Consider the following 23,280-nt stretch of genomic DNA (forward strand, 5'->3'; position numbering starts at 1 on the left):
CTCTCCCTGGTGGCTGAATGATCGTGAGTGACGTTTAGCAACTCTTCAGCCGCCAGGAAGGCTTTGGGAGAGAGCCCACTCTTTTTAGAGCATCCGTGATGCTCCCCAACAAATTGTGACACTAAGACGAAATGTAAGCTGGCAGCCAGCGTGTAAACCGTTCAAATCCTTAGACCCTGGACAGTTTTTTTGCTCCACTGCTGCATAAGACTTATTTCATTCTCCTTTCACATTCCTTCGGCGCCAGCTGGAGAATGGAAAATAATATTTTTTATTTATTTTTTATTTTTTTTAACTTCTGGAACAGAGCAGAGGAAACCCTGTTGCTCGACAATCCCTCCCACCACAGCCTTTCAGCTGCTCCAGTGTCTTTCCTTGATTTAGGATGTAATTCAAAGATTTGCACTTAAATTTTTCGTTTTCTCACTCACTTCTGTCTCACCTCCACTAAAACATTCCTTTCAGTTTTCATTATCATTGAACTGTCAGGACAAAACCTCCTTGTTGTAAATCACGGTTCTCTTTCCACCCCAGCAGGAGGGATTCATTTTCCAATTCACTTGCCACATGTGATTAATTTTGGTTGAATTGTGAGGGAGGCAATTATGATTTCAAGTAATTCATATATTACTTAACATTGAATAGTCTCCTTAGGTCATCATTCAGGCACTATATTAACTTTAAATAATCAAAAATAATAAGACTGTGATAATGCACATTCTGAAACTGAAATGGGAACGCCGAGCATTAATATCTTTCGGGTTTGTCACTTGGCAGATTCATGTGTTATTAAACACCCAGTCAAATTTGAATGAATGGAAAAAATTAATTAGATCAAATGATTGAAGGTCTTTGCTATTTGCCAGTAGCTGATCTAATCAATCAAATGTTCTATTCTAGTTCATTAATTCTAATGTTCGAAACACTGTAAAATGCTAATGTTGTTGCTAAATCTTGATGTACATATGCCAGTTTATTATTTTTAATAGTCCCGTTAATGCTCAAAAGAATTACGTGGACTAAGTTGCCCATTTGTGCACAGCCCTAATTGGTACACTATGTGCAATTCTAGTATTTTATGAATAATACTAGCTTATTTTGAATTTGATGGAAATTCAGTTCAAATCAGCAAGTCTCACAACAGTTGGGATGGGGCAACAAAAGAGTAAAATAATAAGTGGCACTGAAATGAGAGAGCTGGAGGAACATTTTATAACAAACTGACAAAATGTCATTTAACCTAGTTAGCTCACTGGGTAAAAAAAGAAAGAAAAAAGAGCATTTTAGAGAGGCAAAGTGTTTCTGATATAATGCAGGTTGAAACTCTAGCATGCAGAGAAGAAGCCATATGTGACTATGATCCACGGGTCTCGGATTTGCAAGTCATTGCATTGTTTTTCTATAAAGCGCCCACACTTTTTTGGATTTGGGATGTACATGAGCAGTGCATCAGTAGCTGTGGGTTGGGATGATAAATGCTGGCAGTGAAGATGGTTTGTATGAGCTTATTTAATTGTAATAAGGGGATAATCCTTAAATTCCAGCTGGCTTTAATAAAAATTAGAAGTTCCTAATGTAAAATGGCCACAGTATGGTTTCAGTGTGGCTCGTCTGAGCTGCGCTGTCCTGGTGAATAAGGGCTAAAATTCCCAAAAATAAAATCTGTAGAAAAACCCCAAAGCATAAAAAGTCACAGTGGTAGAAGTTTTTTGTGGTGCTAACACACAACACACATCAATACGACTCTTCACAAAATCAATCCATTGCTGCTTTTGATTCGGGAGAATGAGCTGTTCTGCAAATTTTGGCTTCCAGGACGGATACGTTGGACAAGGACATAGCTAGTGTAAGAAGCTGTGTGCTGCTGTACCAGTAAATGTAGTAACTGATTGAGCGGGAAAACCACAGACTTAAATGTCAATGGTAAAACCGCACACACTGTGTAAAGTGTCTCTCCCACATTAGCTCAGTAGTTCAGCAACCTCTCATATTAAGCTTCAGCAGGTCTTCTGTCCAACCCTTCGTTACTGATGACCCATTATCAGAATCTTTGTCCCTCTGAGGCTGTGAAACCAGACTGATAACGAGGCTTGCCATTTGAAAGGCCACAGTATTCTCACTGTGTCATGTCTCATTACAAACCACCACGATATTTGTTTACATCCTCTCCTGGCCCCTGAGCGCTCTTATCAAGACCTTTTTTGTAAGAGCCCCTGCAGTCCAAAACACCTTCATCAGAGATGGGTCTGACAATTTCTGCATTAGTGTGAAGTGCAGTTGCACTCTATATTTTCCATCCTCTGCTGCCCCCTCCTCAATTATTTCTTTTTCTTTTTCAGTGAGATGAGTCTTATTTCTGCACAATTGCACTGATTGTAATCTATTCCAGCTTTTTTTTTTTTTTTTTAAAAAGAGCTCAACCTGAAATGAAGCCATTCATCACAGAGTAAACAGCATAGCAGAAGGGCAGGAGCAGGAGAATGATAAGAGAAAATGCTTGGGGTAGAGGCAACAGAAGAGAAATCCATGCTGAAAAAGCAAACAAAGCATGACACCCTTTGCCTGACAGAAGTTCGCCATCCCCTGCTCTCCTCACGAGGATGTGACATTTAAGAGGGTGGTGTCTTGTTATTGCAGGCCTAATTAACATTCCACGTTACGCCAGCTGGAGATGCCAGTGCCGTCCCCCTTTTCACCCTCGTGTTTGTCCATGAAGTTCTTTGCTTTCTCTAAGTGTAACTGGCTCTCAGTGTTCCCTCATGCCCTGAGGTCTTTATTGTGTGACGATGCACACGGGCTCTGCCAATGTCGTCTCAAATGTTCCACTGTGGTCAGTCTATTTGCCATTGCCAGAGGTGTCAGGCAGTAGTAACCATGGTGACAGTGTAAGGTCTGAATTGTTGGAGGTGTCGGAGCCCTCGGGGGTGCTGCAGATCTAACTACAAGAATCTGTGGCGCCCAGTGAACTTTCTCTGTCAGGTCAGTTACCGTCTTATGACAAGATGTCGAAAGTGATTGATTTCATTTTTTTTTTTTTTTTTTTTTTTTTTTATGAAGATGTATTTAAATTTAAATATATTTCTCAATATATCAAAGTGGCCATGTCTGTGGAAGTTTCTCTTTGATAGTTTTGTTTCCACCATGAATGTTATGATTGCTGATGTGATTATTTTTGCATTTTTATTTCAACCTTAAAGCTGCTGTTTTTAGAATGGGGTTTAGAGGAGAATTCCTGTCTGACCAAATCAATTACCGTCAGTTTAAAGCAGTAAACCGGTTTGTTAAATTTAAAGATCCCAAAGCAACAGTTAAATAAATGGGCGACTTTAGTCTAAGAAGACCTGCACAACTTCCAAACTGCCACGAGGATGGTTTTGGCAAAGGATTTCTCTCTGAAATAAAGTAGGTTTAAAGCAGTGAGCTGTTTTTGAAGCCTAAAGTTGAGAGAGGTGAACGATCCTGTTCACTCCTGTGCTAGTGATTTGGTAAATATAGAGAAGCTTAGTATGTAGAAATATGTGAGTATTCAAGGAAATTTATATAAAAATGGTATTGACGTAAACTTGTATGCACAGCCCCCCCCCCCACATCAAAGAGTTTAAGTTATTACCCCATGGCTTTACTTTTCAGACCCTGAATGCTATGACCATCATGTACATGCATTTCTATAGAGATTAGACGGGGATTTTTCGGATTTCGTTTTTTATTATGTACTTTTTATTATGTACTTATGTACACAGTCGATATCACCACAGAGCTCATTTAAAATTTGAAGTAACTCTTCAAAAATGTTACACCAAAAAACAGTTTTGTTTTTTTTTGTTTTTATTTAGTTTGGTTTGATGTTGGTAATGATCAAAGCAACGATTTAACAAAAAAAGAAAAAAAAAACATCTCTATATTCACTCCCCATCCTTCAGTGATTTCCAGAAAGAGCTGAAAACATTTAGTGTGTGAGAACAAGGAGCAATCTGACATGCAGGGCAGGGGGTACAGAACTGAAAGAAAACAGAAAATTGCAGACAACAAATAGTGGATAGTGACTTTGAAGTATATATATTTTTGTTTTGGTACAGGCGCTGTACTTATTATACTTGATGCTTAGATGTTATCCTTTTTGCACAAAACCTTAAACACTCTCTTCAATGGAGAAACAGAGTGACATAATATCGGACGTTGCTGCAAAGAAAGTTAATTAACGTTATAGCGTTTATGGACCTCTTGAAAAAATGCGAGAACTCTTTTTTTTTTTTTTTTTTCTTTTTCTTTTTTTTTTTCCCTGCTGTTGGTCCTCATTTCAAAAAAAGGGGGGAAAGCTTAGATATGGAACAACAATTTGATATTAGAGCATTAATTCTTGAGTAAAATTAAAGAATTAGAGAACCAATTTTTTTGAGAGATAATTTCAAATACAAAGCTTGAAACATTGTTAGTCACACAATTGTCACACATGTCACACTGACAATATTGTGAAATGGTGTGAATGTGAGGTATCAATCATTACCATAAGTAGTGGTGTGTGCACCTTAACCAAATAATACAGCATGAAGCTGTGCACAAAATGTGTCCTAGAATTCTTCAAACTAGCCAAAAATACACCAAATAAATTGGCCTCCTCCTGGTTTTAGCACATGTGTATGTGCTTCATTGTGATTTATTCATCACCTCAGTGTTTGGCTACTTATCAGCAGTGCAGGCAAGTATTGAGCTTGTGGAGATGATAGAATTGTGGGACTTGCTGTGCCGGGCTGGAACAATAGACGATGAAAATAAGAGTGGCAGTGCAGAGTGGGGGTGGGGGGGCGTTGTCACTCGTGTGAAAGATGGATGCCACACAGAGCCAGGGCTGAAAGTGGGACAGCTCTCAGAAGGACAACCGGGAGACAAAGGGCTAAGACACCAAAAAGCCTCAGATTCGGCAGTCTGAGGAGATCTTTCAAGGACTGATTCCGCAGTCCTCTGTTTCAGGATGCCAGTCTAATAAATAATAAGCATGCGCGGTTTGGTTTTGAAGTTTATGGCCCCTTCTCTGCTGTCAGTTCAAATCAAACTCCAATTTAGATTGTATTCCTCTGCGCATTTGTGCCTCTAACTGTAGTGCTTTCTCCCACTGGTAGTAAATTCCAGTGACATTTCATCGTCTTTGATATCCTTGATTGTGTACTTCACCTCAACTAAAACACAGCCTCTGAGTCTGTGCTGGTCTCTGTAGACTGTCTCCACTGATCAATTCTTCAGCCCATCTGTCTGCCAGGCTTATTCACAGGGCCGCACCATAGGCAGACGAACTCTCACGGCAGGAGTCTTCATTAAACCAATCCTCCCTACCTCCTCCTCTCCCTCCCTCCTTTCCTTTTTCTATCTCTCCACAGGCCTGGGGAAAGTTAATAAGAAGATTCGATCAGCTGGCAAACCACCCCCCCACCACCCCCACCTTCCTCGACGCCATCCTCTTATCCCAGCCATTGTGTTGCTGTGACTCACTGACATAGTTGGATGCTGGTGAGTCAATAATGGTCTAACCTCAGCTGTTTTTTGATGGGGGTTAGTTCACTTAATTTGAGAAATATTGCTAACTGTTCCAAGTATCAGATGTAACTACAGCAGTATTAACGCAGCTTTATCAGTTGTAGCAAACGTTGTTCTGCCTTATGTTCATATCATAGCTTGATTAAAGCTGCTAAGTAAGTGAACTTATATTAGCTGTAGTTTCTTGTTTGTATACTGTTGGAAACTAATGATCCAAAGTAATCCCATCTTTTTCTGTGATCGGTTACCTGTAAATGAAAATCCTGTAAATAGCTTTACCTCACTTCACACCAGTGTAAATCACTGCTGTCTTGATCTTAGGGTTCAGGCTTACGTTACTGTGCATACACAGAAATAACACTGGTGTCTGTGTCGGGGCAGTATTTGTTATTTGTACCAAAGTTTTTATGTTGAAGTCGGGAATAGAAGAGCACGGAAATGGGGCAAAATATGTGAACAGCAATCTTAGTGTTATTTTCATCTAAGCTGTGTTGGAGAAGGCACATTTTTGCCGAGTGTTAGGAGGATTAGAGCGAGAGGAACTGTAAACAAAAAAGGGCTAGTAATATATGGTCATCTTCAGCCTAACAAGACTTCCCTATTTACTGAAACCATCAGAACCCTTGTATTTTATATTTCTTTCTACCTGCTGCTATGCTGTGCTTTGCAAGGGGAGGGGGTGTCGGTTTGGCTCAGTTGTCCTGCCAGAGAAATGGATTTGCCATGATGGATGGCATCAGTGACACTGTACAGGTCTCAGCCTGTTGCTGAATCACAGCTTTAAACTAATTTTGTGGGCACAGCAGAGCCGTTGTGCTTTGTGCCCGAGCTTGGGACCTGGCTCATCTAACAGCCCAGCTGAAGCTTGCATGCCAATTACACCCCCCCTCCAACCCCCACCATTGGCCAAGAAGAGCAGGCAAAGCAAGAAAATAAAGAAGTATCTGCTCACTTGCTGAGGCAAACACTTTGCTTTAGTGCCCTTGTAATTCAGTAGTGTAGGTAACAGCCATGCGCTGTAATATCCTGTGGGCGAGCACCGAGTTAATTTAATTATACTCGTCATGGTCACTTTCCTTCCCTGTAAAGATTGTTAACGTAAGTGTACTACTTTTATAGTCGCAATTTCTGCTTGATTCAAAACATCTCGGACATGTTGACATCTTGTTGTGATTTATAAGTAGCGTGTGGGGCTCAGATTTGTCTTAAGCGTTGAAGCTCAATGAGCACTGTTTATCCTGTGCATGCTTTGAAAAGTGATGCGAAACCCAAACTGACGAAATGTCCAAAAGTTTTTATTGATGGAATTAATTTTGCTCAAGATACTTTCATGTCACGCCCTGTTTTTAATTTTCCATAGACTGCTGCACTTGCATGTGTTTAGCTTAGATTAGAGGTTTGCTATTGTGTGGCAGGAAATGTCTTGAATTCAAGGTCTGCATCACAGCAAAGAAGAATGTCTATTGCATAGTGTTTTGACCTTGAGCCCTTTCTTGTTCTAATTACTGGTTTTGCTGTGTTCTTTAGACTTCTGTGATTCGACTTAAGCATTTCCCCGTGACATAAGATTTTGATGCAACTAGGAAGATGGTGAAGTTGTAGTTGGATTCGCAACCTTTAGGTGTCATAGGAAAAATCATGTGCTTTCACATTGTTGGATGTCATCTCAGTCTGATATTCAGTGCCTTTATTTTTTTTTTTTTAAACTTGGGATTCAATTTACTCTTATGGCGTAACAACCATAAATAATGAGCACAAACTGATTTAAATCAAAGCGCTTTTAGTCATGGTGAGTAAATGTAAACGGCTTAAAGGTGTGTTTGGTATGTTTTGGGGTATAATTAATCATGATTGTGCTCTTGACTCCAATCTCTTTGTGGGTGCTTTGCATTATTGTGCTTTTAATTTACTGTGTGAGAATTTTGACTTGGGGCGCTTTCAGAGTGAGACGCGACAACAGCAGCAGCTGCCATTTATTCTGCACGGCTCTCACCAGATTACACAGTGGCCTGCTCTGCATCCAGCAGCAACATTTTTGACATGGTCAAACTCGAGCAGCAGCAACAGAAGAAAACTGCTCATTCACGGTTCTCTACCCCCACAATGCCCTCTCTCTGTTCTCTGGTCAGAAATGACATGCGGGTAAAATAGCATGGTGGCAACATGCTTCTGATACTTGGACCTTTTTTCACACCGACATTCTGACTTGTCACAATAGGTAAAGCAAGGCTGCATAATGGTGACTGCATCCATTCAGCAGCAGTCAGGCTTCTGAACATGCTGCTTGGCTGCCATCGCTTACTGGGACACTTCTTATGCTGAGCACAGTCTACACAATATTTTTGTTTATGTATATGATGGCCAACATTTCAGATTAGATGATTAGAGCCATAAAAGCTTGTTTCTTGTTTTTTTTTTTTTTTTCAGTCAAGCTTGCTGGCTTTCACGACATGCATGATGTCAGTGGAAAGGAGAGTCGAGCTAGAGAGTTAAGCTGTGTGTGTGTGTGTGTGTGCGTGTATTCTGCTTCACAGTTCCACCTACCTAAACTGGATAATGAAGCAGTCATGGAAGATTTTTTTTGGGAGAATAAAAAAAGTGACATGCAAGTCATTGTGCAGGGACATTATAATGTACCCCAGATATGAGAGATGTGAGAGAAAACAATCAACTGACATGCACGTTAACCATTTCCAACAAGACCCTATGTTGTGTGTGTTGGACCATAACTGGGCTGTTATTGTGCAGTCTGAACTTGGTAAGTATTAATTCCACCTGCGTTTCCTCCCCCTGTGGAAATTGTGATGTAAGAATTCTGCAAATCCACAGTTTGAAAGGATATAGGCATCATTACTTAATCGTAATTGGATCATGAATGAACTCTTATTCTAATACACTGTTTTTCCAGTTCACGGTTTACCTGAAATATCTTTAAACATGAAAGCTTTCAACACGCTGGCATTTGTAACAGTTCAGGACAGTTAAATGCCAAAAGTAACATGGCGTCACCTCAAGACTGGTCTAGTCTTGAGGATGTTTGTACCTCAGTTTTAGTCAATAGTGGAAAAAGTTCTGGCAGTGAATCCAGCTTAAAAGAAATTAGTCTTAGTCACGCAAAGTATGCTGCAGTTGTGCGTCATAAGGATGCATTTTAGGGTGGCTTTACCCTATTAGAATTGGTAAAACATTCTATACTCTTAGGACAGCTTTTACTGATGGCCTGTCACGATGCAGGTAGTGCTAGGAGGTGATACAAACATTAAAGTGACAGTATTGTTCTCCTGCTATCTTTGTGCACCCACCAAAAACTCCCTGGCCATCTCATCTCTCCTCCTCTTTTAGAATCAGACACAGGGATTCATGGCAGCAGTGTGTGACCTGGGACCTGTTTGGGTCTGCAATGCATTAAGATGAATACAGCCATCCCACTGTCAGATGATAAATGACGGGCTGCAGGGAAGGCTCTTCACTATGTAAAAGAGGTGCTTGCAGACATGGCACTTTCATCAATCAGAATGGGAACCGCTGTAATGTTGTTACACCACAGAAAAGATGTACAGTCTGTTTCCGTGCAGCACACAAATGAATCCTCTTTGTCTGTTTGGATAATGCTTTTCACCCTCTGCGTTGCAGGGGACGTGATTTGGGTGCAGTGATGAGATATTTAGGTGCATAAAGTCCTTGTTTTGAGCTTCATTTAAACATAATCCCACTGTGTAATCAGCTGTCCTTACACAGGTGTAACGTCGCCTTATCTGCGCTACAATTTTTCCGTTTCGCTCAGACGACAGCATCAAGGTCTCAATTAAAGTGACACCTGGTATCTCACATTCACACTTCCTCGCGAAACCCCAGCAGAGCTCCCTGACAGTGAGCCTGGAGCTGCTTAGTCAACACTTCAGAAACCCTGGAGATGATTTTGGGAAAGGTGCAGTGGAGTGACGGTGTGTTGTCTCTAAGGCTACGTTCACACTGCAGGCAAAAGCGCATCAAATTTGACTTTTCTGACCGTATGCGACCCATATCTGATGATGGTATGACAGTTTGCACAGCACAAATCCGATATTTTCAAATCCGATCTGGGTCACTTTCGAATGTGGTACTGAATCCGATACATATCCGATGTTTTAGAAAGCGACTGCTGTTTGAATGATCATGTCGCATTAAATCTGTCTTTTACGTCACTTACACAAGACAGACGCCAATTATCAGCTCAGGAGAAGCGCCCGAGAAGACATCGCGAACGCTTCCTGGCCATCCGGTGTAGATGTCAGTGAAACTGTTGGGAAGACAACGTTGGAGAAACGTGAACATTTTATTTGTACTGTATAATCTGCAGATTCTGACAGAAATCTGCGACTATCCTTGGAAGCACCGCTCCTCTAAAACAGCAATAAGGATCATTATTAGGTTATTTACATTATTATGTAAATAACAAAATAGCTTAAAGCAAAAATTGGGAAACGTAAAGTCAGAAGTCTTTATATAAAGGGCCAGCAGTCAAACAATACGGTTTGCTCTGGGTCTAAACAGAGCGCGTTGTGTGTGACGTCTTCTTTTGCGCATGCGGGCCGCTTTGAGGGTTCACGTTAGAGCGCGTTTGCTGTCGCATTTTATTTGTAGTGTGAACAAGCAGACAAAACAAAATCGGATTTGATCAAAAAATCAGAATTGAGCATTAAGACCTGCAGTGCGAACGTAGCCTTAGATAAGAACAGCAGACGGGTTTATGTGGGACACGCAAGGGTGAATAGTGCAGTCCCAGGTCACTGGTAAAGAAAGCAAAAGGTAAAGGAATTTTTGAGGGGTTATTTTTATCTTTTATTTCTTGTCTTTTTCTTTCTTGTTTTCTGTTGTGATAAAGGATCCAGTGTGAATTGGGATTTGGTTGTGGAAATATTATGATTAGTCTTTAATGTCTCTGTGTTTGCGGAGCTCATTTAAGTGCCTCGGCTCAATAAAATGTGTATGTTTTTCTTTAAATTGCTTGCTAAATCTCTAATATCAGTACCCACACATATATCATTTTCACCATTTCTCAGTTCTACTCTCTCTGGTATTCTGCCTCTTCTACAAGCAGCACTTTCTTATAGCTCAGAGGATCTAATCATTCTCCTGGCTTTTGTTTTTTGTACGCTGCTAATCTCCTCCCCGAACCTACTGTATCTCTACCTCCCTTTTCTCACGTCTCTTCCATCATGTTGCTACCCTCTCATTCTCTCTGCATGTAGCCGTTGAGTCGTAGCAGTTCTTGTGGCAGGAGGTGTGGTGTAACCCCGGCTGTTTTGGCAGATAAGCCTCAGCCTGCCCACCTGCTTCCCCGCTGCTTGTCAGCCAAATAGGACTTGCACTGTCACTGACATTCATTCGGCGGCAGGAGGTTGCCTCCTCGATGGATCCGCCACAGCCGCCTCACCGCCTCTAATTTTCATGCATGAGAAGGCTGAAGAGCATTCGACTCTCCTTGAAACAAACAGCAAAAGTCTCAAAAGAATTAAACCAGTGAGTGTTAAAATTGCTCCCTGTTTCAGTTTGAGATGGATTTTACGTTTATTTTCACTCAACCTTTATCTTACCTGTGGAGATCAGAGTATTGCTTTTTTATTCTGGCTATATAATCGCAACACAGTGTACAGAGAAAAAGCTGCATTGCCAAAAATCTAAATTCTAACAGATTTTGTTGATCAGTCTGTTATTTTTTTATGATATTTTTTTTTAAACAAGCCTTCCAAACTTGACAGTTTCCCATTAGTCTGTATTTAGACTCCAAGTCTACAAACATGATCAACAACAAGAGGAAATAAAGGAGAAAGTTCAGTGCCAGTATACCAGCTCTAAAAGAACATTTGGGACTGGCTATTTTAAAAATATCTGTGAGGATGAAGTCTGTCATTTTAGATTTGGGGAGTTTTACTCCATTTTAGGGCTTGATCAAAATCGGGGAGCAACACATAAAAATCAAATTTTAAAAAAAAATGTTTTTTTTTTTTTTTGTTTTTTTGTTTTTTTTCCCCCCTTCAGGAGAGACTGGTTTGACTTGTTTCTCTTGTATGCTTTTATTCATACTGCCCTTCCTTAAGGGCATTGTCCTAATTGAAGATTTTAAAGCCAATAGGTTATGCCTGTGAAACTGGATGACAGCAGCTTGGGCAAGACTGAGAACCATCAAGTATAATGTTGTGAATACAGACTGCGAAACCATATGCCTCTCAGGCACTCGTGTGAACACGGGCCTTTAGTGCTGTAATTCCCTTTAATTGATTTGTTACTGCACTAATGGTGGTTATAATATTGAGTTGTCTTCTTTGATGATCCAATCATCGCTGCTGTCAGAGAGGCACTCCTCCTTCGTTCAGGCACCAAACGCACTTCCTGAACTATGTACGCAGCTATTGAAGCCAGTTGTACATTTGTGGATTTGCAGCACTGAGGCAGCAGAGCAGTGGGAGCTATAGCTCTGTGTCTTGAGCCAAAGGAGTGATTGCCTGGTGAATAGTTGTATGGTAAAGGTCAATAAACAGTGGCTAGGTTATTGTGCGGCAGATTGAAAAGGAAATTATATTGCGGTGAAGACGGGGAGGTGTGCGTTTGCATGTACTGTTTTTATGTGTGAAATTGTGTGTAGAGGTGCAGCCCTGTGCTCTTTTCTTTCCGTCGTGAGTTTCTCTTGGCAGTGAGTCTTCCAGCTGACCTGTCAGTGTTATTCAGCCTACAGGGCTGTGAAATGACCCACCACAGGGCTCACCTGGGGCACTGCAACCTCTTTTAGCTTTTCCCTTCACACTGTTGCTCCCTAACTATGTTTTATTCCTTTTCCTCCCTGTGTTCTCACTGCTTTATATTCACTCGCCACACCTCATTCACTCTGTCTTTTCACTCTTTCACACAGACAGAATTGCTGTACTTTCTCTCTATTCTCCAGAGACTTAATGTTTCCTGTTTGGATCCTGCTTGCAAGGCTTCAATAAGAATCGCTTAATGAAGTAAGAGGGGCGATGCAGACCCCTATTTTTATTTTTTTTTCTCATAGACTACTGAAAATGTTCCAGGAATAGGAACAACCTATCTCAACAGCTCGTCTTGCTTTCTGTGGTTTTTGGCTGTGTCTGATGCTCTTCTATTATGTACAAGACGAGAATGCCAAGTTTTTTCTTTTCCATTTTTGTTTTGTCTTCTCTTCTGCTGCAGTAAATTTATCCCCTTATCCTCACAATACTCAAAACACACCCTGCTCTACCTGCAACTTTGAAGCTTCAGGTGTTTTATTGTGTGAGGTTGATTTGGGGAGCAAATCCATGTTGTTCTGGTCCAACATGCCGGAGCACTGTACTTTTGCTCTGATGGTGAAGAGATGGATGATTGAAAGAGATTAATCGTCATGGAGCAGACATCAGTCAAGCTGACAAATGGCAGCCGCAAACTTGGAAAGCCATTAGCGGACCAAGGCGGGAGTGAAGCCCAGCCAAGCCCTGCTGATTTCCATGAGTCTCCCTTCTAAAGCACAGGCCCGTGCCAGGCCGCAACACAGTGGTGGGTGTGAGCACCACCTCAGGTCCCTTCTGGCCTTTGCTGCTACCAACCAGTATGTTGACATAGGGTTGATTCTCAGCCATTAACGAACAAACGCTCCAAAGAAACATGAAGGAGTTAGTCCATCATTTCACTTACCTGTCATGACTCAGGCAAAGAACTCACGTGAGTTGAAAATAAGGGCGTTGACTGGCGTTATGTCTTACTGCTTAGGGTTTACAGTGTCAGCATTAATGTTGTGATTCAAACGGATTCAGATTCAGACAATTTGAACAAAATAAAATAAGATGATGTTCCAAACTGATATTGAACATTTTTTGCTGAATGTGTCAGTTTGGAATGGTTTCGATTTTGATTTTCACTGCACATATTATGCAAAACAACTTTTTTTGAGCCTCTCGTACAAAACCAGGTGAGAGGTTAGCTGTTCTGCTTTGACTGCACTCCACAGAGAAGAAAATGTGTGGTAGACCTCAGCGAGTGCTGTGTTTTCTTTTTTCTTTTTGTTTTAGCAGCTGCTTTTGTAAAGGAAATAGCTTTTTTTGTTCAAACAGAAATAAAGAGTCACTTGGGAGGGAGGGCAGATGAGGGGTGGGGAATGGGCTCGTATAAACACTGTGCCAGAACTGTTCTTCTGCAATTAATGTAAACTGACACCGAATCTACTAAAGAGTGTTCAGAGTTGTATTTTGCAAGTTGTTTTAAAAAAAATGCATCAGAGTGAAGCAAAAAAAAAAGCAAAAGTGGATTAATGCAGCATTAAAAAAAAATTTACCCTATATTAGCAAAGCATTAGGGCCAGAAATCTCTCTTAAGTTACTATAAGAAATGGCAATGTGGATGCAAAATAGACAAGAACAATGAAAGTCTCTGGCAGTGAAGTATCTGATGCTCTAGTTGAAGGGAATACCTTATCTTGCAGACAATGTTCTGGAATGTATCAGTGTTGTGTTAAATGGCGTACAGGTGGGGAGAGAATGTCACTCTGCAGGAAATGCCATGAAGCACTTACAGAGGTAGCATGAGGAATGTGGTCAAACTGTTGCTCAGACCAGCCATCCAGTTGTTGATGGGGGGAAGATGCACTTTAAACTGAAAACAGCAAGAAGCCCCCTCACATGGATAAACATTTGGACTAAATTTATTTTGTAATTTATTCTGTGACGTCACACAACTTTGGAACACTGCAAAAGGGCATCGAGTAAGTAATTTTCAGCTTTTTATTCGTCTTGTCTAAAACACTTTGGCTACAGACAAGTCAGTCGTTAGTCTGACCTCAAGTCAAAGTCTCTTTAGAATGGGATTGATTACAAGTTGAAACACTGTAACCGCTCGATGGACAGACCTCAAAATAACTTGCAAGGACGTATAAACGCTAACATAATAAATGATATTTGATTGTTTTTCATGCAGGCTGCTCATTTAAAATAATCTGTGTATGAAACTTGTGATTGATACTGGGTATACAGCATGTAATTATTACTTTTTTCTTTCCCAGAAGAAAGATGACAACTATGAAGGAGTTGAGCTGATATCTTTGTCTGTTGCTTGGAAATACTGGAACTGTGTCATGTTGCTCATGCAAACATGACCGTGTGATCGACACGACCGTCATGCCGATCACACAAACATTAATGTTCGTGTGATTGACATGGCACGGTGCCACCATTTTTGATTCCTACAGCTTCTTTTCTGTTGAAACCAAAAAATTTTTTTTTTGTATTTCTTTATCTTTTTTCCCTGCAGTCTCATGCTGATCATGCAAACGATTGCAGATTTGTGCAAAAAATGGTGGCACTGTGTCACGTTGATCACACAAACATTAGTAGACCTACATCTACTAACCTGTTACGTGATCAACGTGACACAGTGCCAACTTTTCAGATATAGATTTGCCATTGTTTGAGTGATCAATGTGACACTGACATTTGTAGAAAAGAAAAAACAAACAGATAAGAACTGCAACAGAGATAAAGGTAAGGCGTGTTGGCATTCCAACAGAAAAGAAGCTCTAGTTGAGCTGCGGTAGGAGTAAGGTATATGCACAAAGTGTCCTCCAGCTGTGACCGATACTGCAGCCACGTTTCTTAGCCTGTGATTCAGCAGATAATATGATCACACAGAGTGCAAACATAAAATTGTATTAAGTTTATTAGAAGCATGTTTTTAGCGTGTGGCTCTCAAAGAGCTTTGTTGAAATCACTGAGATGGCACTATATTTCGTAAACAAATATGTGACTCTATGCTTGCACAAAACAGAATTGGAATGATGATAAAACACTGGGAAGTGGGGACAGAACTAAAAAGGGAATTGGATGATATAGAAAACGGGAAAAGAAGGAAAAACAAATGGACTTTGATCTTAAGGCTATAGGTTGGAGTCTGTGACGAAGCATCCCAGTTGAACGCTCATACTAAGACAATTTTAAGGAAGTGGACTTAAAAACTCACTTTTGTTTTTCAGTAAATGGATTCAATGAGTCATTTAGGCCAAATACAGGACAATCAATGTGTATACTTGGTGCCTTCAACAATAAAACAAATCTTTAACTTCAGTTTTTACAAGCTTGTCACACTGAGATTGTGTGTGAACCTTACCTTTTACCTTTGTTACTCTGACATGCTCCCTTTTTGTAGGATTTTAGTTTTAGTCTTTAGTCTTATAAGCTGTTGCATTTGTTATCTCTCCAGGAAACTGCAGACTAGTTATAATATTGTCAGTCTGTGGGTGCCTGTTGGAAGGATTTTGAAACAATATAAAATTTAATTTACTATCGGAATACCTTGTTTGCTTTAGAGCTCCAAACACCTGGAAACTGGAAAACGTGAGCTTAAGATTGTCGGAGGGGAACCGGATGGCGTTGACAAGGCAACGGGAGCTCATTATCTCGTCGTCTATGCTGGTCCACGGTGCGCCATTGATGGGTGCCAGAGGAGAGTTTCGAGCAGACAGATGGGGTTGAACTCTGCATTTCACGCAAAAGACGAGTGAGCTGGGATAACAGCGTCCACAGAAATGACATGTCGGTGTTGTAATCCTGGATTACCTGTCTGCCTTGCTCTACTTCACTGTTCGTGTTGCACGTTCCACATTAGACAAGATGACAAACAGTGGCTAAGCCTGAGCTGCTGTGAGACTATTTGATATGTATTGTCAAGATACAACATGTATGCATTTAAATTCAGCTATCTAACACTCCTTACCCACACGTTTTCTACTGACCATTTTTTGAAATGATGTCTGAAAAGGACAGGTAAGCCTGAAGCAGTTAAAGAAGAGGGGAAGGCGGAGATGCATCTGGACCCATTTGAAATTACTGCTTGTCTGATTTCTTTTTTCTTACTTTTCTGTTGGAAGTGAACATACAGCACTCAACTTGCAGCAGGTGGTTTACGTCATATCTTCCAGGAGTGAGCTATTTAAGTTCTAAAAGATTAAGTGTTGGACTATGGCTAAAGCTTGCAGCATAAATCCTGGTGCACAATACACCAGCTTCCTGAGCAAGAGACCTTCTGAACAATAAAAATTTGTTTTTGGTCAGGTAGACCAAAAAAAGCGACTGAAAGTCACGAATATGAAACCACATAGTGAGCATGAATTATTTACTACAATTTAAGAGATTTTAAGTTAACAAAGACGGTCAAATAAAGGTAGTTTTATGTGGCATGTTCAAGATATTTTTATTCCTTTTTTGGATATTTTCAGGCGTTCTTTTGAATTTTCACTGAGCTGAGAAATCGGTGCACACACCAACCAGGCTGACAGCTTTGGCTTCTGTTTTTGAGTTCTGGTGCATCTTCCATTCCAGCAATGGTTATGACAGCTGAAGCATCTAATTGGCATGGAGCTGTGGTCATAAAAGTTTTCCTTTATTCAGACTAAAAACAAGAAGTTTTGTGTCTCGAGCCTATTTGTTAGCATAATTATGTAGCTATGATGCGTATTACAGGAATTAGTTTTGCGTAAGGTCTGTAGGGAAACACCTGAATTGAGACAGTTTTCTGACTAATTATGTTCATGCTCACAGAGTTTTACCTTTGTGGGTACAGATTGTGGAGGACTCTGGTCATGTCACAGCCACAGGAGCCTGCAAAGCAAAACCTCTAACAAGTAACCCATGCCTTTGTTCAATTCCCATCCACAGTATTTTATTTCTAGAGTGTAACAACTTCTATTCTGAGAGTTTGAGAGCTGTTTACACTTCTGTCTCTCAGCAGCGAGGCTTTCTTTGCAGGATGTGTTCTGCTGCCAGTGTTTACCAAGGGATGCGCCTTGTTTGCAAGAAATGAGTGGGAGAAAGAGATTTAGTGTTTTTCCTGTTCTCGATTTGCATGATTTTGGTTGGAAGCACTGTGGCAGCCGGCAGAATCTTAGGCACATTTAGTTGGCACAAATAATCACAGCTCTTAGTGCAGGCAGAGACTTGACATCTTGGATTCCTTCAATCCTTTCAATAAAGCTTTTTCATCATGTATATTATATCCAAACCCCTAAGATGAGGAGTAGCTGTCCTTAGGGGCGAAAGAACAAAGATGCATGAAAACAATCGTGATTATTAAAAGCTCTAATTGAATGTAACAAGTACATTTTATGCAAATATTGACCTGTAATGAACTTGACATCTTCTTTCAGTCGCTTCCTTTGGGGGTCATAACAGCGAATTATTTGCTGCCATCTTACCTTGTTCCTGGCATCCTGCTCGTTCACACAAGCCCTCTGCTGAATGGCCCTATGCAGCTTAGTTGCTTATTTTTATTCCTTTTTTTTATTTTAAAAACTACATATAACAAGAACCTCTTTTTGTGTGTAATCCTGTTGAATTTATGCTTCTTTGAGTTTTAATAAATCACTGGAGCTGACAGTATAGCGATGTCACAGCTGGTACTGAGTCAGGCAGTTGCATTACTGTAGGTTAAAGGCTTTTAAAAAAGGGGAAAGGAAACCACACACATACAATCTGAGTTTTGTTTTGTTCCATTTTATATGTATTGTCTGAATTCTGGGGGGGTTTGGACTTTTTTGAGTTCTTTATAATGATCTGTGTGACATTTGCACGATCCATAAGTGCTCGTATCAGACTTGGGCATAAGAGCATCAAAGGAACATTTGCCTGTTGTTCCTTCACAGTTGTTTAAAGCAGTGGGCAGTAAATTTAAAAAAACAAAAGAATAAATCAAAAATGCTCAAAAGGAAACATTGGTCTTTTTTTGTGAATAAAGGATTAGGACGGTGTAATTAGAAGGTTCAGAGTTCAGTAGGGTGGAGAAGCAAATCGATTGCATTTGAAAGTAAAAGAGTAGTCAACTATTGTCTTTTAGATGGGAAGAAAACTTTGAGAAAACGGAAAGGATCAATGTTTTCTCTCTGTCAACATATACGGCTATATGGTGACTCATCTCATGTTATTGCTATTTCTTTGTCAGCTCACATTTAGTTGTCAAAGTTAATGAAAGGATGGAGAGATAAAGCAAATATAACACATCAACAAAGCAGAGCACAAACTCATACTGTTGTGTGCACTGTACAGCCAATAACACGGAGTTTCACTAAGGCAAATCAGATATGAATAGACATTCATACTTCCGAACTGATGCCTCACTTGCTGTGGGAGGGAGACAATTGATGTAATTGTGAAGAGGAATGGTGACAAGATGTAAAAACAAAGGCACTCTGTCACAAACACACACAGAGACAGTTTTGTGTATATTAAAGCTCAGAGAAATGTATTTGTGCCTGCAGAGGAAAGTATTTGTATTCTTGTTTGCATAAAAATGAGTTGAGGCATTTATAGTAGGGGAAACTGAAGAAAAAGCGCCTTTCAATATAATATGCTCTTTAATAAAGACACAGGTTGGCAGATTGGGAGTGTCAGTGCATGTGGCATACAGCCTCTTCAAGTGATTTATGAGCACACCGCTAGGCTATTACATTATGGGCCCGAGTCCTATTCAGTGAGGGTGATAAGAGCAGCCCACCTCTGTTGAAACACTGCAGGTACAAGCGTTTTGTTTTAGTGGAATATCACTAGTTTTTGATAAAGGAATTAAGTATGAGGAGAATCTAATCATGTTGTCTCTGCTGCAGCTGTATCTCATCCATTAAGTTAGAGTTTGTGCTTTTGTCCTTCAGAGTTTGCAGAGCATGTTCGAGGGAAGATTGCTTGGAATTGTTTGCATCTTCATTGAATTTCAAATTGAAGATCTCTTTTTAGTGTGTAAACAATGTCATGCATCAGTTATACTTGCATGAAGAAGAAAAAAAGGCAAAAAGCACATTTTCTAACCTGTAGAGGACTGGTTTCATTTACTCTGGAGAAATGTCTTTAACTCATAAGAACAGTGAGGGAAAACATGCAAGTCTGCAGTTTCTTGCCGCTCTGTGTGGCTTCGGATTTGGCCCCGCATTCGCAGAGGGAGAAAGGTGAGACGCCAGCACGGCGAGGTCAGAGTTGACGCCGCAGTCGAAAGGCCAGTTGTCAACCTCCGGCGGAGAGAAAAACAACGGGGCATCAGCTAGAGTGGTTTGGAAAAAGGACGAGTCAGGGTCGCTTTCAATTAGCACAGCATGCTGTCATAGCAGTGAGCCACCGAGGCAGCGAGAAGGAGGTGAGAGGTAGCTTTGGGCTTATGGAAAGAAGAAAAAGGAAAGCAGCTACAAACCAAGATTGACAGAACTAAACATGGAAAGACATGCACTGAGGCAGTTGTTTTAAAGAATGGATAAGAAAGAGCTTCCTCTATGGCTTGTGGTGTTACAGGTTCCTAACCCAGAGGCCTGACGGTAACAGTCTGTAACCTTTGCTTGCTCAAACCCTGTGTGGCTTCAGTTTTTCCTTTTTCTTTTTTTTGTCCCGCTCCAAACAAAAAAGTGCATCCTGGCAGCGATGGCACAGTAAAGTTGGTAAATAACATGTCAAGAGTTCTGAAGGTGGCTTAAGTTCAAAAGACTAATCATGACAGTTTCTGCATTGTGCATGAATTTGTTGGTTGTATTGTCCTTTGGGATGATGTGTCAACAGATTTCAGTTATGGTAGTCTAACAAAGCTCCGTCTTTAGACATTTGTTGCTATAGCAGTGGAGTCAAGCATAAATGAACTTTGTCAGATACGAGGAACTGTCTCAGAACTGCCTCCCAGCAGGATGGAGGAGTGGAATAATTAATAGGTCTAATATTCCACTTCATCCTGACAGCTTCTCGAGAACTCGTGTGTGACAAGAAAGCGTAAAGACCCGTCTCGCTGTCAAACAGGCTGATAAAGATGAGTCTTTTTATGATTCATGACATGAGATAAGAAGCACAAAAAAGCAAGCCCTGTGTTGGCGAAGTGCATCACTGGCAGTCCAGCTCTGATGTCGATGGCATTATGTCAGATTTGTGAGATGGATATGGACGACTGCACTGTGGTGCAGGCTTTCCTTGTAATTTTGCAGTTGGGCCAAATGCATGTTTTCGACAGGCTTCTAGAGAATAAATCTTTTTTTTTTTCTTGTCATTTTTTTTTTTTCTTTAAAATCAAAAGTGGCACAGTTATTGCACTGAACGTAGCAATGCATGCTGGGACTGTTCTCCCATGAGCTTTGTGAAAACCAGCAGAGCACGATATGGCTCTCCATGGTCTGTTGGTGTAGAGGCAAGCTGAAACAAATAATACAGCTCCCTATTTGGAAGGCATTATTCCCACAGAAGTGTGAGGCTATTTATGTTGAGTGTGGGCGTGTATAATGAGTGTGGCCATACCAATGTGCCAATTAGTCTCATACATGCATGCCTGCTTTGCCACTTGTTGGGAATTAAGATGTGATTTTGACAGAAATAACTGCAGCTGTGATGTCGATCGTGGGCTTGGATTATGTGAATTTTTTTTAAGCCTGATGCCTGCTTTAATGAAAGATGGTTTTCCAATAAATTTTAATATTTGGATTAAAATGCTTCAGAAAGACTGTGTGACTGTGTGAGACAGTCGGACGCTGTTAATTGAAAGCAAGGATAATTATTATTATTAAGAATAACATCTCCCACAGTCTGCCAGATAGGTCCTGATCAATTTTACAATAAATACGCCTTCAAACAAAAATGCATCACATTCATCTTGTGGAGGTTACACTGTGACACTGAATATCACGAAACTGAGTTTTACTTTGAGTCCAAAATGTGAGCAAAACCAATTTCAGCCCAAAGTGACTTGGGGCAGAAATTAGTGTTGTGAATTTAACTGAATGCTGTGCGGAAGAAAAGATGGCGGTAAATATATTTGCCTAATCATTTAGTGACTTTACCACTCACACTACACAATGTGTGTAACACAACTCAAGGCTTTGATGTGAGTTTTATTAGTTTTATCTCTAAAGGACAGTTGGGAGATTAAGTGTAACTTAATCTCTCCAAACCTCTGTGCCTGTTGGCAAATGGCAGTTTTCTGCAACACTAGCATTACCCTCATTACATGAAAACTGGATAGAAGTTGGCCTTATCATGTTGTGTTTTCCAGATGGCAATAGCTAACAAGACAACAAACGTGGGAATAATAGGAAGGGAATGGCCTCGAATCAAAGCAACAAATAGTACTGCTGTCGACCTCAGTTAGTACTACGAGCACTGCAGGTGAGTTGTTCCTTTGGCATGGACAGGTGCGTTTAAGAGAGAGGCCTGCAGAGAACCGAGCAATTTATTAGACATTTTTAAACCAATCGGTGGGTTGGCTCTTGATTGATCTCTTGTTTATTGCACAGACTCGGGGTATTCTTTCCTTAATTTAATACGGAACTGAGAGGAGAAGCCTGATTTGTAATCTGCAGAGCCACTTTTCCTCACACTGTGTATGTATATTTTTCAGCCATGCTGGCTCCAATACCATCACACTTGTCAGGACTCTGGTCTATTACTTTCTCCTCCTTTTCTAAAAGACAGCAATTAATCTAATTAGTAATCAATCAGCCTTTAGGCCTCCCGCCTCCTCTGTGCTAATGGAGGATATGACAGGCCTGGACCTTGCATTATTAATACCACCATTCCTGTACCCCCAGACCCCCCCCGAACGCCCACTGCCAGGGGGCCATTGATCACTACCATAACCAAGCGAGCACTGCAGGGAAGTTTTCCAGCGTAGTGGGATTGTAGACGGGAATGTGGTGTGTCGTGGTGTGGTGTGTTGCTGTGAAATCCGTTCAGTGGGATTTAGCATAATTTTGGTAACGGAAAGATTTTGCCAACTTTGCTCACGGGAGACTGACTAGATGCGAAACTTCTAAAAATGAAATATTTGCTTGCTGGTGCATTGAGTCTGTGGAGAAGCTCATGGTGCACATTTGAAGGAGAAGAGGGATTGTATGAGTGGTGTTAATGGGAATGTTGTGCTCTGAAAAGCTCATTTGGTAAATGGGGCTCACCTCAAAACTATTATGGCAGGATACGGGGGCCTCTCTGCGGGACTATTTCTAGAAAATGAGATTAGAAATTATAAAACGCTGCTAATGCCGGGGCACAGTGATCGCAGTGTGGCAATAAAACAATCACTGCAACATTATCCTTCATCTCCCATGCGCTATATGAGCACCCAGTCTAATAGACCCAGCAGCCGAAGTGATGGAGCCTGGTAGCAGCCCCACCAGCTGATCTCATTCACTCTAATCAATACTGGAACCTACTCTGCCTAGACTGGGTGGGAAAACAGCTGCGCAGAACAACAAAACTTCACCCTGTGTCGTCTTTAACTGAATCTGCTGATCCTAATTTATCTAACCTGTGTGCCAGTGGCTGTTAATCATGCTGTCGTCCAGACTACAGGTTGTTTTTGAGAACGACAAGTTGAGGCTTGTGTGACATGGATGTTTTTGAGAACATCCCTTTTGTTTGAGATGAAGCCCTACCCTTAAAATCATTAGTCAGTTTAAAGCTGAAATGACAACTTTATTATTATTATTAGTAGTAGTACTGTATAAATGGGGTAAATGTAGGCTTTGTGGTTGGACAAAACAAGTAATTTTAACATAATTTGTATTAGTTTCAGCTTTATTTGAAATAAAGTTGCACATTAAACAAAAAAATTAAGCAGGTGATGAGTGATTAAAGGTGTTTTGGATAACAAACACCTTATTTTAAACATATTTCTTTCATTCGTCACCCTTCTGCATGCACAGTATGTGTTGGGGGAAAATAATCATTATTATTGTTGCCTAATATTTTTGATGGAGATGATTTTTGACAAAAAAGACAGCTGCAG

The 23,280-nt window shown here is 40.6% G+C and overlaps 1 protein-coding gene across 4 annotated transcripts in view; it reads left to right on the plus strand.

Annotated features, from left to right (window-relative positions):
- The window catches only part of sema6cb (semaphorin 6Cb), a 147,190-nt gene that overhangs the window by 35,938 nt on the left and 87,972 nt on the right, over positions 1-23,280 (plus strand). For 3 of the 4 annotated variants that reach the window (XM_004560163.5, XM_004560165.5, XM_004560166.5), the window contains exon 3: positions 5,373-5,502. The exons of the other annotated variant lie outside the window; for it this stretch is intronic. The gene's annotated coding sequence lies outside the window, so the exon portion shown is untranslated. The remainder of the gene's footprint in view (positions 1-5,372; positions 5,503-23,280) is intronic. 4 annotated transcript variants of the gene reach the window in all.

This window comes from Maylandia zebra, linkage group LG11, assembly GCF_041146795.1.
Source record: "Maylandia zebra isolate NMK-2024a linkage group LG11, Mzebra_GT3a, whole genome shotgun sequence".
NCBI classification, from domain to species: Eukaryota; Metazoa; Chordata; class Actinopteri; order Cichliformes; family Cichlidae; genus Maylandia; species Maylandia zebra.